At 46.1% G+C, this 19,507-nt stretch overlaps 1 protein-coding gene across 1 annotated transcript in view; it reads right to left on the bottom strand.

Moving 5' to 3' along the window:
• The window catches only part of USP34 (ubiquitin specific peptidase 34), a 206,754-nt gene extending 195,304 nt beyond the window's left edge, over window positions 1–11,450 (bottom strand). The window contains exon 1 of the mRNA XM_058667856.1: window positions 11,304–11,450. The gene's annotated coding sequence lies outside the window, so the exon portion shown is untranslated. The remainder of the gene's footprint in view (window positions 1–11,303) is intronic.
• Window positions 11,451–19,507: the final 8,057 nt, after the last annotated feature.

Below are 19,507 nucleotides of genomic sequence, written 5' to 3' on the forward strand. Positions count from 1 at the left end.
CTCAATCTCTCTCTTCCTCTCTGTATATCTGGCTTTCCCAATAATAATAGAACTAAGCTTTAATACCCATTGACAAGTACCAGAGCCAAATGGCGATCGTGGGACAGCCTGGACCTCGTCTGCTACCCACATACTGGCCAAACCAGGGAGCTGGATGGGAAGTGGAGCTGCCGGGACTAGAACCAGGCGCCCATATGGGATCCGGGGCTTTCAAGGCGAGGACTTTAGCCTCTAGGCCACGCCGCCGGGCCTGGCTATCAGATCTTTTAGATTAAAGTAGAACCAAATAATGAAAAACTACAGAGGCAAACAAATCATAATGTAAGTATACACTGACATAAAAACATGTCTGCATCATGAAAACAACATTCAGGAACAAAGAAGAGATGTTTACCAAAAGGATTACTGCTTTACGGGTAGTTCTAGATTCTCCTTTTCATCTATTTTCTATACTATGTGATCTTTTTTGTATTTTTATTTTTTCAAAGATTTATTTATTTTTATTGGAAAGTAAGATATACACAGAGGAGAACAGACAGGAAGATCTTTTGTCCGATGATTCACTTCCCAAGCGACCACAACAGCCGGAGCTGCGCCAATCCAAAGCCAGGAGCTTCTTCTGGGTCTCCCACGCAGGTGCAGGGACCCAAGGCCTTGGGCTGTCCTTGACGGCTTTCCCAGACTACAAGCAGGAAACTGGATGGGAAGCAGGGCAGCTGGGATTAGAACTGGGATTCTGGCACATTCAAGGTGAGGACTCTAGCTGCTAGCCTACCACATAGGGTCCATATACTATGTGCTTCTCTAAAAAAAATGAATAAATAAAATTAGGTATCCCAGGTGGGCACTGTGGTTAGTATAGATTAATATGCCACTTGGGACACTGCAACTCATATCACAGCGCTAAGAATGAAGTCCCACCTGATTCCAATCCGGTTTCTTGCTAATATCTAAAGGTGGCAGTAGAAGCATCCTGGCTGCTTTACTTACAATCCTGCTCCCTGCTTATGGCCTGGTCAGTTAGGAAGAATGGCCTAAGTCCTTGGGACTCAAGGCTCCTGGATCCTGGCTTTGGATCAGCTCAGCTCTGCCCATTATGGTCATTTGGGGAGTTAACCAGCAGATGGAAAATCTTTCTCTCTGTCTCTGTACTTCTCTATGTAAATCTCCCTTTCAACTACAAAATAAATAAGTCTTAAAAAAAAATGGAAGAAGTTTTAGAGGGTCTCACAAAGAAACAGAACTGAGGCTAGAAAAATCAATTTGAAGCCAAACAGGAATGATGCACACCAAGTTAAGAAGTTAGGTCAAGGATTGGAGCCACTGCACAGCGAGTCAAACCACTGCCTACAGTCAGCATCCCAAATGTGCGCTAGTTCAAGTCCCAGCTCCTCCACTTTTGATCCAATTCTCCATTTATGAGCCTGGGGAAGCAGTGAAAGATGGCCCAAATGTTTGGATCCCTGCCACTCATGTGGGAGATCTGGAGGAAGCTCCAGCCTCTGTGGCTTTTTGGTGAGTGAACCAGCAAAATCTTTTCTAAAAGAAGCTGGATCTAATTCTACTCTCCCCTCCCAGACAATTCTTCTGGCAATAAAGAACTATGACAGTTACAAACAGGTATCATGATTATCATCTACTATGTTTTTAAAAAGTCAACTCTGAAGAAGCTACTGTACCACACAAAAATAATTAAACCTATAATTAAAAACACCAAAATAAAAAAACCAAGTAACAATCTATAAAATGAATCTATGCAGTTGATAAAGTTGAGCCTCAGTATATGCAAGAAATTTGTTTTAACACCCCTCCACAATTTCAGAATTCATAGTTCAGGTACCATATATAGGATGGTATAATATTTGCATATAATAGATACACAGCCACTAGATAATCCACAGTATCTAAATCAAATGCCATATAAATAGTTATGACAATATATGGCCAACAATGACAAGAGTGAGTCTATATATGTTCACAAGTTTATACTGTCACAAGTTTTTTTCCTGCTCAAATATCTATCAGTGCACAGCTGGTTGAAATCTATGGGCACAGGCCCCTACAGATATAAAAGGCTGAATACACCTGATCAGTGAACAGCTCCTAGAATAAAACCTGGGGAAGAGCCAATGCTGTGGCATAGCACATTAAACCACCACTGGCAACACTGGCCATGAAAATCACAGCCTGAGTTCAAGTTCCAGCTTCCAATCTAGTATCTCACTAATCCACCCAGAAAAGGAGAAGCTGTCACAGATATGGCTGTTGTTACTTGGGGAGTAAAAAAAAGCATCTCTTCTTTCTCCCTTCCTCCATCTCCCTCTGTCCCTCTTTCAAAGAAAATTCTTTAAAAATGCTACACAGGCAAAATTTTGCTTTGAAAAATCAGCTCCTGCAGATACTAGAAGGCAGCAAGTGGTGGCTCAAATCATTCAAGTCCCTGCCACCCATATGGCAGACCTGAATTGAGTTCCCAGCTTCCAGGCATTAAGGGAGTCAGCCAGCACACAGTAGGACTCTCTCTCTCATATAAAATAAATCTAATTTAAATTAAAGAGGGAAATTATCACTAAGATTAAACAAACTGAATATTAATAACACTTTTTCACAATCTCAATTTAAAAAATTTAAAGGTGTACAAAAGATGAGAAACGTTTTAAAAACATCAACAGGAGTCACCAAAGGTGATCCAAAATTGAAAAGCTTTTGTCTATAATGAGAGAACATGAAATCTTGTAATTCAGAGAAAAAATTAGAGTACAAGAAAAGGCTGCCCAGAGGCATATGGCATTTGCTCACTTCAGCAGCACATATACCAAGGGCATGTGGCACAACAAACCTGCGTGCATCCAACACTGGAGTGCCTTGTTCAAGCACTGGCCACTCAGAATGCAGCTTTTTGCTAAAGTACAACCTGGAAGTCCCCACCAAATGATGGCTCAAGCACCTGTGTCCCTTCCTCCCCCAGGGGACATACAGATCAGAGTTCTCAGTCAACCTGACCTAGCCCAACTGTTGAGCCTTTAGGCAAGTAACACACACACACAGACTGACATAGATACACACACCTCTCTTCTTACCCATCTCCTCCACTTCTCAAAATGAAAATTAAAAATCAAATAAAAAAAAAAAATCAAATAAAAAGTAGTCCAGTCCATTTAGTTAAGATTTGTCACAAACTGGTCAAGGCACTATTGTTAGATTTCCAACTTGCTAAAATAATGTACTTCTCAGTTAAAGCAAAATCTACACCTAAGATACACCCATGAAGTACACTTACAGATACTATCATTAAGCATTCAAGAAATACTAATATGTTACATGAATAAAGAGCTAAAGCTAGTTACAAAGTTACAATAGGAGAGGGCATCTGAAATACTGATTGAGCCACCAAGCGGGAACACAAGTACCCTACATCGGAATGTCTGAGCTCAAAGCCATGAGGTAGTACATCTGAAGCTGCTGTCTGCAGTGCTGGCAATCCGTAAGGGCAGGGGTTGGAGTTCTAGCTTTTCTACTTCCCAACCAGCTACCTATTAATGTGTCTGGGAAAGCAGCAGCAGGTGACGCACATTTTGGGACCTACCTGCATCCACATGGGAAACCTGAAACAAATTCCAGGTGTCTGCAGTTTCTCCTGACCAACCTAGCTCCAGCTGTTTTGGCCATTTCAGGAGTGAACTAGCAGAGAGAAGATCTCTCTCTCTGCCTCCCTCTCTGTAACTCTGCCTTTCCAAAAAATTTTTTAAAGATTTATGTTTATTGGAAAGACAGACAAGACAGAGAGTATAAGAGACAGAAAGATCTTCCATCTGCTGGTTCACTCCCCAAGCAGCTGCAACAGGCACAGCTGAGCTGATCCAAAGCCAGGAGCCTAGAGCTTCTTCCAGGTCTCCCACTTGTGGCTTTCCCAGGCCACAAGAAGGGAGCTGGATGGGAAGTGGGGCCTCTGGGATTAGAACCGGCACCCATACGGTATCCTGGCATGTTCAAAGTGGGGACTTTAGCCACTAGGCCATGGCACCAGGCCCAACAATATTTTTCAGTTTGGTTAACAGTGTATTCATGATGTCCTCCATCAGAATAAATCAGGGGCCAGCATTGTGGTGGAATCAATTAAGCTACCACCTACAACATAAGAATTCCACATGCGCACATGTTCAAATTCCAGCCACTGTGCTTCTAATCTAGCTTCCTGTTAGTGTCTCTGAAAAAGGAATCAGCCCAAGTGTCTGGGTGCCAGCTACGCCAGAAGCAAATCAGGAAGGAATTTCAGGCTCCTGGCTTTGGATTGGCCTAGTCCCAGAGGTTGCAGGCATTTGGGAAGTAAACCAGAGGATATAAGATTTATCTGTTTCGGGCCCGGCGGCGTGGCCTAGCGGCTAAAGTCCTCGCCTTGAAAGCCCCGGGATCCCATATGGGCACCGGTTCTAATCCCGGCAGCTCCACTTCCCATCCAGCTCCCTGCTTGTGGCCTGGGAAAGCAGTTGAGGACGACCCAATGCATTGGGACACTGCACCCGCGTGGGAGACCCGGAAGAGGTTCCAGGTTCCCGGCATCGGATCGGCGCGCATCGACCCGTTGCGGCTCACTTGGGGAGTGAATCATCGGACGGAAGATCTTCCTCTCTGTCTCTCCTCTGTATATATCTGGCTGTAATAAAATGAATAAATCTTTAAAAAAAAAAAAAAAAGATTTATCTGTTTCTGCATGTCTCTTCAATTCTGCTTTTCAAACAAACCACTGAAATGCTTTTTAAAAAAAATCAAAAACCTTGGGGCAGACATGCTAGCCTAGTGGTTCAAGTCCTCACCTTTCATGCGCTAGAATCCCATATGGGTACCAGTTTCGTGTCCTGGCTGCTCCACTTCCAATCCAGCTCTCTACTTGTGGCCTGGGAAAGCAGTCGAGGACAACCCAAAGCCTTGGGACCCTGCACACACGTGGGAGACTTGCCTGGGTTCGGATCGGCACAGTACCGGCCGTTGGGGCCATTTGGGGAGTGAATCATCGGACGGAAGATCTTTCTCTGTCTCTCCTCCTCTCTGCATATCTGACTTTGTAATAAAAATAAATAAATCTTTCTAAAAAATAAATAAAATAAAATGTATACAATGAAGCCTAACTTAAAAGTATGAGCTTTTAGAGGCTGATTCAGTAGCATAGTAGTAGGCTAATCCTTCACCTGAAGTGCTGGTTTCCCATGTGGGTGCCAGTTCTAGCGCATGCTGTTCCACTTCTGATCCACCTCCCCGCTAACCGCCTTCCCAGCAGCAGACACGTCCAGTTCTGGTCACTGTGGCCTTTTGGATAGTGAGCCAGTAGATGCAAGCCCCATCTTCTTTTTAAGATCTATTTTTACTAGAAAAGCAAATTTACAGAGAGAGGGAGAGACAGGGTAAGACCTTCCACTGCAGGTTTACTCCCCAGACGACTACAATGGCCAGAGCTGAGCACCCATATGGACTCCAGAGCTTGCAAGACAGGATTATCCAACTCCGCCATCATGCTAGGCCCTTCTCTCCATCTCTATCTCCCTAACTCAACTTTCAAGTAAAAAAATAAATATTTTTTTGAAGAAGAGCATGAGCTTCTAGCTCGATTTGAATTCAGCCCTGTGCTAATCCTCCCTAGATCTCATACTGTCAAGCGAACCCTACACCAGCTGGAGCAAACCCTCTAAGCCATCACAGCCTCATCTGAAAAGACAGGCTACCTGAGCAAAAGAACTATTTAAATCAGATGCATATAAAGTGCTCAGGGAAGTAATTGGCATAAATTGTTCAACAAAACACTCAAATCCCAGGGCCAGCTTATCAAGCCACCTTCTGCAACACCAGCATCCTATCTGAACAGCAGTTCAACTCACAGCTGCTCACTCCTGACCCAGCTAATACACCTCGGAAAGCAGGGCTCCTGCCACCCACGCAGGAGAAATGACAACAATTCCAGGTTCCTAGCTTAGTAGATCTGGCCTAGTCCCAGCCAGTGCAGCTCTGTAGGTAGTGAACCAGCAGAGGTCTCTCCCCTCACTTGACTCTGCCCTTCAAACAAACAAATCTTTAATAAACAAATAAATATATAAATAAATAAGAGGCCAAGTTGTGGCAAAGTGAGTTAAGCCACAGGCTGCCGAGCACACATTCCATACAGATATCAGTTTCATCCAGGTCCCTGCTAACGGTCTGTGGAAAGCAGCAGAGGATGGCCCCATTTGTTTATACCCCTACCACCCACATGTGAGACCTGGCCCAGGAGACAGAAGAGCTCCCTCTCCGTGAGTCTGCCTTTTGAGTGCATAAATTTTATACCTGATCTTACCCAAAAAGCCAAGAAGCGACTGAGTGGGTTTATTTTAAGAAAAATAAAGAGGGGCCCAGCGCCATGGCCTAGCAGCCAAGTCGTTGCCTTGAATGTGCCAGGATCCCATATGGGCGCCAGTTCTAGTCCCAGCAACCCTACTTCCCATCCTGCTTGTGGTCTGGGAAAGCAGTTGAGGACGGCCCAAAGCCTTGGGAGACCTGGAGGAAGTTCATGGCTCTTAGCTCTGAATCGGCACAGACAGAACCGGCCATTGCAGTCACTTGGGGAGTGAATCATCAGACAGAAGGTCTTCCTTACTGTCTCTCCTCTGTATATCTGACTTTGCAATAAAAATAAATAAATAAAAAAAAGAAAAAGAAACAAACAGAATTATTCTATAAATACAGATGCCAGAATATCCAACTACTTACTATCCAGGTGACTGGTGTTCTTTAATAAATCAATTTATGCTTTCTAAAGTTCAATTTCTTTTTCTTATTTAAATACTTGTTTTTATTTGAAAGGCAGAGTTACAGAGGAGAGACGAGAGAAACTGAAGAAACTGCCCATGCGCTAGCCCACTTCCACAACAGCTGGAGCTGGGCTGGGCTGAAGCCAGGAATCAGAAGCTTCTTCTGGGTCTCCCAAACAGGTTCAGGGCTCAAGGATGTGGACCATCCTTCCCCTGCTTTCCCAGGACACCAGCAGGGAGCTGGATTGGATATGGAGTAGCCAGGACCTCAACAGGCACCAGCCTCCTTAAGTTCAATTTCTTCTCCTACCTCAAATGAACTGTTCATCATGTACAATTTGGTAAATTACAAAACACAGAATAAAATCAACAATATATAACTGGTCCAAAGGACTAATGTACATTTAAAGACAGTATTATTTTGTTCTCCAGAAAAACTAACTTTCCAAAGGCAAATAACAATCTCAATTCAAGGCAGAACTTGAGACTTCTCACCAACACCCTTCAGGGTTACAAAACAGTCAGTTAATACACAAAATCTAGTGCAATGAGCACACCAATACAAGTTTAAATGTTATCTTCAAATCAATGCAAGCCCACAAAATTTACTCAATACTCCCAAGCTTTATTTTTAAATTCCTTTACATTTAACAACAACAACAACAAAAAGCATTTTATTAAAAGGGGAAATGAAAACTCAGAATCAGTATTACTGATCCTCCTTATTCTAACATTAAGGCCAAATGTCATGCTGAAACTGTTTCAACTTTCAGGTTATCTCTCAAGGTACCTTTTAAAAGCGGACTTGGAGACAGGTTCCTAACATGGTTCTAGCCTCAGGTTCCAATTGGTCCTTTACTTGCTGGCAAAATCCTGCCTGCATACCTGTGTTTCCAGTGAATGCTTACATCTTTACAATCTCAGCAAGAACTGAGATGTAAGTGGTAACAGTGATATTTTCACCAGTGATAAATATTTTAAACGCTTGTTTTAAACGATTTTTAAAGTCTATTACATTGTGCCAGATTTTAAATGCAACATTCCAAAGTCCTTATACTTAACACGTCTCCGCATATCTGCCATGGAGCCATACTACCCACATTGTCTACCCTTTGTTTACACAAATTATGCACTTTATACTGTATCTAATCAGACTTCAAGAATGAAAGTTAAAAAAGATTAGTGTTTGTAAATCTGACCATCAACATGAAAAGCACCACCCAAAAGTGTACACAATTTCATTTCCTCTCTTGGCTGTTAAAAATTTATGCAGAGCTATACCAAAAAACAAATTTTGAGCACTTCATATGGGGACTTCAACTTCTAGTCAAACACAAAGTGGTGATAATCTCTGCCCAAACTACAGCGTAAAAAGGACAGACTCCAAACATATTTATTGTGAACAAAATTATAAAAAAGAAAACATAACCAACTTCAATTCAGCGAAGTTCATCAAGTTTTATCCATCACAGCAATGTTAAGTATTACTATGGTGAGATATAGTAATCCTCTTTGCTCTCAGGGAACTTAAAAGCCTCCTTTAGATATAGGAACCACACAAAGGGAAAAAATGAGAACAACTTTAAAGCAACTGGAGGGAGAAGAACCTATAATAGCTTAACACAAACTATCTATGACATTGTTGAAGCAATTCTTTAAGAAAGAAAGCATCGCTATGAGATCAGGGTTAAAGAGGTAAATTTTTAAACTTAGCCTTAAAGAAAATATTAAGAAACTAAGTATTTTTAGACTACCAGGTTACGTATAAAACCCTGTTTTGGAGCATCAAGGCAGATTTCTCAGAAAATCTGGATTTTGTGAATCTGGAAAAACTGCTTTTACCCAAAGGTAATCAAAGCTAACTTCTCTTTCATTTATCAGTGTTTCTAATATTTAAACAAGACCTTTCACTGGGACTGAGATTACATCTCCTTTCAGAAGGAAAAGTTAACAGTCTTTCATTTTTTTAGATTCTAAAAATTTTTCCTATTAAAGTATAAAATCAACAAACTTAAATTTTTCCTAAAACATATCAAACAGCAAAGCTAACCCTTTCCCAATCTGAATATAAAGTCAATCACAACTTTCACCTGGACTGCAGAATACATTTAAAAAAAATTTAAGGACTGAAGTTCATGACCATCACCAAAGAATCTCAAAATACATACAAGTAATCTTAAAATTCTAAGAAAATCTACGACACAAATATTTGATCACTAGAACAGAAGGCAAAAAAGCATACTCGCACCTGTCAGCAAGCAAACAGTTTAAAGTACATCAGAACCCGCCACTTACTGCCTTTAGTCACGAAATTTAAGCATACACAAAGTCCAAAAGAAAGACGGTGTTACCCTCTCCAAACCAATTGTTCAAGGGAAAAATATTAGAAGTCGGTTAGCAAGTCTGTAGAAATATCACACAGAATAAATTGCAAATCCATGTAAGCGGTCTATAAATCAACATTTTTCCCAAACAAGTTTTTTGTAAACTGACGTTTTCAGCTAATTCACCTTTTCCAACTAGGCCTTTGGGCCCAGAAGTAGCTGACTTGCAATATACCTTAAGCCAAAATACCACGTTGTAACGAGCAGAGATAAAATAAAAAGGAACTGGTTAGCAAAAAAAAAATAAAATAAATAAATAAATAAATGCGCTTTTTGGTAGTACAAAAGATAAAAAGAATAATGTCTTTTATTCTAGGACATAGGCCATCACTACCCCGGGATAGTAGCACCGGGGTGTTAGGAATTTACCTTTAATACGATGAATTGCACAGCAGGAGGAAACATCATTAACTAATTCGTATTTTTTTAAAAGGGTAGGAAGGTCCCGTTGGTCCCTCTCCTAGTTCATTCTCAGCTATTTAAGGACTGGCAGAAATGCTTAATACACCCACACACCCCCAAGAGAGGGGGAAAAAAATCACCACCCTCTTTCCTACGAGTTTAATGAAAATCAGCAGGTAAGAGGCCTCGGCCGCAAACTGGAAATCAAAAGGGCGGCCGGAGGGCTCGGACTGCGGAGGAAAGCCTAGTCGCCCGATCCCACCTCCCCTCACCCTGCCCGCAGGACGAGGGGGCGAGAAGGCGAGGGACTCATTATTGCCTGCGTTAATTGACACCTGTAATGAGGAAACTTTCCGAGAGGCGAGAGCGCTCAGGCCTGGCCGGCCCGCAGCTCGGCAGCGGCCGCCTCCCAGGCGCCCAGGTAACCGGGCCGGCCTGGGCCCGAGGCGCCGCGGCGGCCGCGCTAGCTCGCACCTTCCCGGGGGCTAGGCCCGCACGCCGCCCGGCGTCGCCGCCCGCGGGCCGCGGCCGCCCTGCAAGGCCGGCAGCCGGCGCGGGGACCCCAAACCGCGCACCCCGACAGGCCGCCGGCGCGGCTTACTTACTTTCATTTAACACCTCCACCAGGTCTGCGCAGTTCTCGCACATCGTTCGGCCGCCGCCCCCCCCTCCCCCGCTTGGGCTCGCACGGACTGGTCCCGACCGGCGGGGGGGAGGGGAGAGAGGCCGAGGAGGGGGCCGGCCGGCCGGCGGGGCGGGGAGGCGCCGAGGGCGGGCGGCGGCGGCGGCGGGGACGGGGCGGGAGCTGCGGGATGGGGGAGGGGGAGCGCGGGGGGCGAGGGGAGGCGCGCGGGCCGGAGGGGCGCCGAGGCGCCGGCGGCGGGGAAGGGGGAAGGACGGGGGAGGGAGGAGGAGGAGGAGGAGGAGGAGGGAGGGGGCGGGCGGGGAGAGCAGCAGCAGAGTCACTTCACCGACCAGACGCCGCGGCCACCGCCGACGCCGCCGCCATTTTAATAGCGCGTTCGGGCTGCGTTCGGCTCTTTCCGCCCGGGCGAAGGACCCGACGAGAGGCGCCTCGCGCTCTCATGCCTCCGCCTCCCTCTCCTCGCCACTCCTCCCACCTTCCCTCCGCGCACACACACGCCGCACGCTCCACACCCCGCCGCCGCCGGCTCGCCGCCCTCCCTTTCCTCTTCCGTCCGGCCTCCCCGCCCAGCCCGGATCTCTGTCAGCGGCCGGAAGGGAAGCGCGAAGCCAGCGCGGCCGCGGGGGGAGCCCCGGAGAGTCGGGGAAGATGGCGGAGGCGCCGGGTGGGTCGCCGTGGCGCGGCGTCACCCAGCGCGGCCCACTCGAGCAGGGTGGAGAGCCCGCGAGGGTCGGGGGGCTCGCCGAGTCCTCATCTCCCGCCCCCCGCGCCTTGCCGCGTAGCCTGCGGACCCCAGCGAGGCGAGAGGATACTGCTTCCCCTCGAGCCCCCAGTCCCCTGCCCTCCGGCCTCGGGGTTGGGGGAAGCCGGAGGTGCACGGGGCCGGGGCGCCGCGCCAGCCCGGGCTCGGCTCTGTGGCCCTCTCTTCCCCCACGGGGCTCGATGGAACAGCCCGGGACCTGGCTGAACCTGCCTCGTCCTATACCGCCACCCCGCAGATCCGTCCCGTAGCAGCAAGACACCTTGACGGCGCCACAAATGGCTGGCTGGTGTTGGCACAGCAGCTCTTGGTCTTCACGCGAGAGGGCCCCTCACCATGTGCCGATCCACGCTGCCCGCTGAAAGAGCGTGGTCTGCGCTGGAGGGAGAGCGCTCGGCCAGGATGTTAAGACACAGGAAGAACTGGTGAAGGAAGAGGCGCGCTCAGCTGCAGCTCCGAGTTGCTAGCACCTAATGATAGGCGAGGGGAAGACACTCGCACCTCATTTGCCCCTTCCTCAGTCGCTGCCGAGGTGGGAGTGCACAGCCCCTTTAGGAGTGGCCAGAATGATCACTACCTTTGCCAGGGCATCATCCATTGAGGAAGGGCCCTAGGGTTCCAGTTGATGTCACAGCTGTCTCTCCTTGCCATGACTACCTTGCCCGGCATGCTTTGCCATTCTGTTCAAACTTGGTGGAAGGTTTTCGCCCTGAACCTAGTCTAGGTGATCCTTGGGGAACTGTAGCACTTCGGCTGCCTTCATCTTCATTATCCCACGAAATTCCAGTCTTGCCTTTGGTTCCTGGGGCCGACTTTTTCTTTCCAGTGTATATTCCCAACCACTCTTATCTGCCAAGAGAACCCAAGTTTTTATTTTCAGGTGGCAGCAAAGACAATGTTTGTGATTTGTTAAGAAACAAACATGGTAATCGTGTTTTCTGCCACTACCCGTATAATTAAAACTTTGTCCATGAAATGCAAACAAATCTACAGGGCAGATATTTTGGGAAAAATTGCTCTTTTCCAATTAAAGACGGGGATTGGGGGAACACGATAAAATCAGTTAACAGACCTCTTACCCTTGTTTTCAGTCAAATGAAAAACCTAGTTTGTGATTTTTTGTTAACCGTGAAACCACAAACAGGATAAAAGCCAGGCTTCCCATTGGTAACAGAGTAAGCCTGGGTCTTCGGCGCATTCTTGAACAGTTGCCTATCCGCAGACTGCTTATGTGAGAAAAATGTTTTTCTTTTAGCCACTCTGAGGTTTCTGTTACCTGTAGCCAAACACTTCCCTCATTTCTGATTATTTGTAACTGTCAGCTATGCCTTTAAAGCCATAGAGGGGAACTGACTGGCAAGTGGAGCTGCCTGAGACGTTGACAGCCCCTTTGGGCACTATTTTGTGTCCCATGTCCCAGCTGGTTCCTTCTGATCCAGCTGCCCACCAACTGCCTGGGAAACGCTACAGTAGATGAGTTAAGTGTTTCGGCCTCTTCCACCCACCTGGCAGACCTATAGGCTCCTGCCTTGGGGCCTCAGCCTGGGCCAGGCCCAGATGTTGTACCATCTGGGGAGTGAGCCAACAAATGGAAGATCCCTGACACCCTCAGAGATCCTCCCACAGAGGACTACTGTACATGCACATGTAGGATATTAGGATGTACTGATGACAGTTTAATGTTTTTTTTTTAGTTTTTTTTTTTTTTTTTAAATTGTAAAGTCAGATATACAGAGGAGGAGAGACAGAGGAAGCCCATATGGGATCTTGGTCCATTCAAGGCAAAGACTTTAGCTGCTAGGCCACTGCGCCGGGCCCAACAGTTTGATTTCTATAGGGAAAATGTTTTAAGTTGTTCCTGTATCCACTTCCCTTTATAAACCTCACATTGCTTTTCTTTTCTGTCCTCATCGGTGTTTAGTGAGCTGTTGTGTGCCTTCATTCCACACTTAATGACCACATCTAAAAAGCCAACTCAGCAAGTGAAAGAATTTCTGTGCGTAGATAAAAGGATGCCGGTCTGGCATGATGAAGGAATTGAATGTAATGTGAACTTCATACCTGTACCATAGTCAAAGGGAAGCAGTATCTGACAGTGAAGGACCTAGGAACAACCAGACATACTGATTTCAATTGTATCTCAAAAATGTTTTTCATACTTATTTTAAAAATACAGTTAGATCTTCCATCTACTGGTTCATTCCCCAGCTAGTCACAGCTCACTCATGTGGATGCAAGAGGCCATCTTTGACTGCATGCCGCAGGCCATTCAAAGGGAGCTGGACCAAAGTGCAGTAGCCAGGATCAGGTTCACTGCATATATAGGATGCTGGCCTCACAGGTAGTGGTTTAAATCTCTATGTAACAACATTGTCCCTTAAATCTTTAAAAAAAAAAAAAAAAAAAAAAAGGTTAACAAGTTGCTTGGTCAAAATTGACTTGATAGCCTGGTATAATAACCTAGCAGCAAAAAGTCCTTGCTTTGAACCTGCTAGGATCCCATATGGCTGCCGGTTCTAATCCTGCCAGCCCCGCTTCCCAACCAGCTCCCTGCTTGTGACCTGGGAAAGCAGTGGAGGACAGCCCAAAGCCGGACCCTGCACCCACGTGGGAAGCCCAGAAGAAGCTCCTGGCTCCTGGCTTCAAATCAGCTCACCTCCAGCTGTTGCAGCTACTTGGGGAGTGAACCATCAGATAAAAATCTTCCTCTTTGTTTCTCTTCCTCTCTGGATATCTGACTTTGCAATAAAAATAAATCTTTTGGGCCTGGCACTGTGGCCTAGTGGCTAAAGTCCTCGCCTTGAACGTACCAGGATCCCATATGGGCACTGGTTCTAATTCCGGGAGCCCTGCTTCCCATCCAGCTCCCTGCTTGTGGTCTGGGAAAGCAGTCAAGGACTGCCCAAAGCCTTGGGACTATGCTCCCGCGTGGGAGACCTGGAAGAAGTTCCTGACTCCTGGCTCCAGACTGGCACAGCACTGGCGGTTGCGGTCACTTGGAAAGTGAAGCATCAGACGGAAGATCTTTCTGTCTCTCCTCCTCTCTATATATCTGACTTTGTAATGAAAATAAAATAAATTTTTTAAAGACTACAAAATGGAGACATACATCTTAAAAAAATAAATAAATTTGGGATACCTTATACATGATGCAAGTCTGTTGCCACAACTTATGACTGATTATGAATGCACCCATACATAGTATACAACAGTAGGTGTGGCTGTGCTCCAATACAACTTTATATAAGGAAACTGAAAATTGAAATATGTAATTTTCGTGTCACAAATTTTAATCTTTTTCTACCACTGGAGATAGAAAACCGTCCTACATGACAAGCCTTCGAAAATACATAGCAGGCCTGATTCAGGCTATGAGCTATGGTTTATCAATACTTTATCTGCTTAAACTGTCCGCAGCCCAGGCACAGAAGCCTGGAAAAGCAAGGTCACCTGTTTCCTAACTCTGGACTTCCCTATTCTGTGCTAAGTTGGTGTGCTCTGTGCATTGCAGAATAAGGATGGGCCAGCATTTCCATGGTGTGGACTGAGCCACTGCCACCTGGAGCAGCGGCAGTCCAGCTCCTTAGTACAATGCCTGGGAAAGCAGAGGATGGCTCATGTGTTGGGCCTCTGCCTCCCACATGGGAGACCTGGATTGAATTCCAGTTGGCTTCAGGTTGACGCAGCTCCAGCTGTTTTCATCATTTAGGAAATGAACCAGCACATTCTATAACTCTGCCTCTCAGATATTTGTTTTAAAAAGCAAATACAAGAATGAAACAACCTGAAAAATAACTCCTCAAGTTCTTACCACTCTGGACGATCAAACCAGGACCAGCATTGGGTCTTTGGTGGTAAGACTGCTAAGTAGAGTGTTTTTAGTATTTTGTTTACATGTCTCCCTCTAGTGGTTGAACTGTGAATAAAATACAATTACTATAAAATGAACAACTCCGGAAAATATATAGTTTGGAAATTATTTCCCCATCTTAGCCTTCCGATAGCTACTGCTGAGTGAAGGATTTAACTTCTGTCTTTGTATTGTCTCTAGTTTGAGGTTAAAACCTATTTTAACTAGAAATCAGTTACTGCAGAAACGTATGTATGCTAATTCTTTACGATGAAAACCAACTTAGTGCTTTGTATATAAACTCAGCAAATTGCTGGGTTTTATTTAGACAAATTACAGTTATTAAAACCAAAGGAGGGGGCCCGGCGGCGTGGCCTAGCGGCTAAAGTCCTCGCCTTGAAAGCCCCGGGATCCCATATGGGCACCGGTTCTAATCCCGGCAGCTCCACTTCCCATCCAGCTCCCTGCTTGTGGCCTGGGAAAACAGTTGAGGACGGCCCAATGCATTGGGACACTGCACCCGCGTGGGAGACCCGGAAGAGGTTCCTGGTTCCCGGCATCGGATTGGCGCGCATCGGTCCGTTGCGGCTCACTTGGGGAGTGAATCATCGGACGGAAGATCTTCCTCTCTGTCTCTCCTCCTCTGTGTATATCTGGCTGTAATAAAATGAGTAAATCTTTAAAAAAAAAAAAAAAAAAAAACCAAAGGAGGAGTTACAGATAATCAGTGACCGAGCTATTCCATTTGCTGATTTACTGCAAGGGCTGTAAGAGCTGGAGCACACAGAAGTCAGGTGCCGGTAAGTAAGGTCTCCTATGTGGGTGGTAGTGCCATCTGTCCCTGCCATCCCTGGTGCGTCAGCAAGGAGCTGCATTAGAAGAAGAGAAGCCAGGACTCCAAAAGGTGCCAATGGAGGACACCAGCACTGTAGGTGGAGGACTAACCCACTGCATGCAATTGCCAGCCCCTGAAATGCATACTTTTAAATGGAAACTGAATTGTAAAACATACTGCTAAAGTTAATGGAAGGGCCCGGCGGCATGGCCTAGCGGCTAAAGTCCTCGCCTTGAACGCACCGGGATCCCATATGGGCTCCGGTTTTAATCCCGGCAGCTCCACTTCCCATCCAGCTCCCTGCTTGTGGCCTGGGAAAGCAGTCGAGGACGGCCCAATGCTTTGGGACCTTACGCCCACGTGGGAGACCTGGAAGAGGTTCCTGGTTCCTGGCATCGGATTGGCACACACCGGCCCGTTGTGGCTCACTTGGGGAGTGAAACATCGGATGGAAGATCTTCCTCTCTGTCTCTCCTCCTCTCTGTATATCTGGCTTTCCAATAAAAATAAATCTTTTAAAAAAAAAGTTAATGGAAAATTAAAATTTTATTTTAGTCAGAAAAATTTGATGTCCATAAATAAAAGGGTCTTCAAAAGTTTGTGAAAATACATATGAAAAAATTGCATGTATTTTCCGGAGGGTTTACACAAATAAACTTATTTATATCCTTTAATTTCATTTTCCTACAAACCTTTGCTAATATTCTTATATCATTTCACAGTTTAAAAACTCCTGGGCCCAGTGTGATAGCCAAGCAGCTGAAGTCCTCACCTTGAACATGCCAGGATCCCATATGGGCACTGGTTCCCATCCAGCTCCCTAATTATGGCCTGGGAAGCAGTCAAGGATGGCCCAAAACCTTGGGACCCTGCACCCGCATGGTAGACCTGGAGGAGACCCCTGGCTCCTGGCTTCGGATCAGCATAGTTCTGGCCATTGCTGCCTTTGGAGGGTAAACCAACAGATGGAAGATCTTTCTGTTTCTTACGCCATCTATATATCTGACCTTTCAATAAAAATATTTTGAAAAAAAATCCTTATGGTGCCTGCGGCTATGGCCTAGTGGTTAAATCCTTTTGTTGCAAACACCAGGATCCCATATGGGTGCTGATTCATTTCTACACTGATCCACTTGTTTGAAGATTTATTCTTATTGCAAAATCAGATATACAAAGAGCAAGATCATCCATTCATTGATTCACTCCCCAAGCAGCTGCGATGGCTGGAGCTGAGCCAATCCAAAGCCAGTCAGGAGGCTGGAGCCTCTTCTGGGTCTCCCATGTGGGTGGAGGGCCCCGAGGCTTTGGGCCGTCCTCGACTGCTTTCCCAGGCCACAAGCAGGGAGCTGGATGGGAAGCAGGGCCACCGGGATTAGAACCAGCACCCATGTGGGATCCCAGCGCATGCAAGGTGAGGACTTTGGTCACTGAGTTACTGCACCATGCCCCTGGAGTAAAAATTTTTAAAACTACAATTAAAAGTGGCTTAAACACAGGGCTAAACTGTGGCATAATAAGCCAAATCTGCTGTTTGCAATGCCAGCATCCCATATGGTGCCAACTCAAGTCCCAGCTGCTCCACTTCTTATCTCGCTCCTTCCTTGCTAATATGTCTGGGAAAGCAGTGGAAGACCGATCAACTGTTTGAGCCCCTGCAACCACAAGGGAGTCTTGGAAGAACCTGACTCCTGGCTTCAGCCTGGCCCAACTCTGTCCATCACAGCCATTTGGGGAGCGAACCAGCAGATGGATGACCTATCTCTGTGGTTCTTAAACATGATTAAGTTCATTGAACAGTTTTTTTTTAAAGATTTGTTTATTTTATTACAAAGTGAGATATATATAGAGGAGGAGAGACAGAGAGAAAGATCTTCCGTCCAATGATTCACTCCCCAAGTGTGCGCAATGGCCAGTGCTGTGCCAATTCGAAGCCGGGAACCAGGAACCTCTTCCGGGTCTCCCACACGGGTGCAGGGTCCCAAAACATTGTCCCGTCCTCGACTGCTTTCCCAGGCCACAAGCAGGGAGCTGGATGGGAAGTGGAGCTGCCGGGATTAGAACCGGTGCCCATATGGGATCCCAGTGCGTTTAAGGCGAGGACTTTGGCCGCTAGGCCATGGCGCCGGGCCCAAGTTCATTGAATAGTTAGAATTTTTGTTTGTTTTTTTAAAGATTTTACTATTATTGGAAAGCCAGATATCCAGAGAGGAGGAGAGACAGAGAGGAAGATCTTCCATCCGATGTTTCACTCCCCAAGTGAGCCACAACGGGTCGGTGCGCGCCAATCCGATGCTGGGAACCAGCAACATCCTCCGGGTCTCCCACGCGGGTGCAGAGTCCCAGTGCTCTGGGCCATCCTCAACTGCTTTCCCAGGCCACAAGCAGGGAGCTGGATGGGAAGTGGAGCTGCCGGGATTAAAACTGGAACCCATATGGGATCCCGGGACTTTCAAGGCAAGGACTTTAGCTGCTAGGCCACGCCGCCGGGCCCATAGAATTTTTGTTTTTAAAAAAAGTGACAATGAGTTTCATTTTTCTCTTGTGATTGATGGCTCATAGAGAGCCGAAGGCTAGTTCAGTGGCAGTGGCTCAATGATATGGATTCAACTTGTTTCTTTCCTCTCTACTCTCCTTCAAGGGTACTTTCTAACTGCAGGATAGCTACTGAGTACCAACAACACGTGTAATTATGATATGAAAGATGGCACAGCTTTGGTGGCCCAGGAGCTAAATCCTTACAAGTGCCAGGATCCCAAATGGGCACCAATTCATGTCCTGGCTGCTCCACTTCCAATCCACCTCCCTGCTTGTGACCTGGGAAAACAGTCGAGGATGGCCCAAACTCTTGGGCCCCTGCACCTGCGTGGGAGACCTGAAGAAGTTTCTGGCTTTAGATCAGCTCAGCTTCAGCCATTGGGACCATTTGGGGAATGAAGAAGTGGATGGAAAATCTGTCTCTCTGTAAGTCTGATCTGCCTTTCCAGTTAGATTTTAAAAAGAAAGAAAAAAAGTGAAAGAGAAGCCAAGGAGATGTCTTGCCATGGCTTTAGTCCTACCAGAAAATATAACCACAGATACAATGGAAAATACTTTGATGTCATCTTAAGAATTTATAGCAGTCAGGGAAAGTGAGAGAGGAAATCGCAGAGGGATTTTGTTTAATCAAAGATTCATTATAAGGACCCTTACCCCTGAGCTAAATCCTTAATCTCATTGAGAAAACTATAAAATATGAGCTTCAAAATTCTCCCACTCCACAAACAAGGAAGCTGGGTATATCTATCTTCTTTAGTCATATAGTGTAAACAGGCTCCTCTTTGCTCAGGCTGCCAGAGAAAATACAGAGAATCAAAAATTTGTGTGCTAGCTGCTGGAAGCCTAGCCATTGCACACTAAAGTGGTAAGATTTGGGGGAAACAGCCTACTGACAGTCTCAGATGCATTCCTTCTCTCTTCTGTCTTGAAAACAGGTATGGCAGCAAGCCATGCAGGCAAGTAAGCCTGTAGGCAAGCCATTGAAGGTGGCAGAATGAAAAAGTCCTGTTTCTCCACTGGCTTTGCTGAGCAACTTAGCAGGTAGCAACTGCCTACTGGCGAAGCAAGACTTCTGACCATCTAACAAAAAGCCTGAAAACTACCACTGGCATCTGTGCAGTCATGAAAATAATGTACACAGAATCACGCCCCCACCAAGATAGCCATGTCATAACTGCCAGGGTCTGTGAACATAGGACCTCACTGAACAAAAGGGGCTCTTGTGGGTGAGATTAAATTAAGGGACTTGAGGGCAGGTAGGCTATTTGGGACTTGAAGGGGCTCAGTTAAATTTGGCCTCAAAACCAGATAGTGATGGA

The sequence above is a fragment of the Ochotona princeps genome, chromosome 8, assembly GCF_030435755.1.
Source record: "Ochotona princeps isolate mOchPri1 chromosome 8, mOchPri1.hap1, whole genome shotgun sequence".
Lineage (NCBI taxonomy): Eukaryota > Metazoa > Chordata > Mammalia > Lagomorpha > Ochotonidae > Ochotona > Ochotona princeps.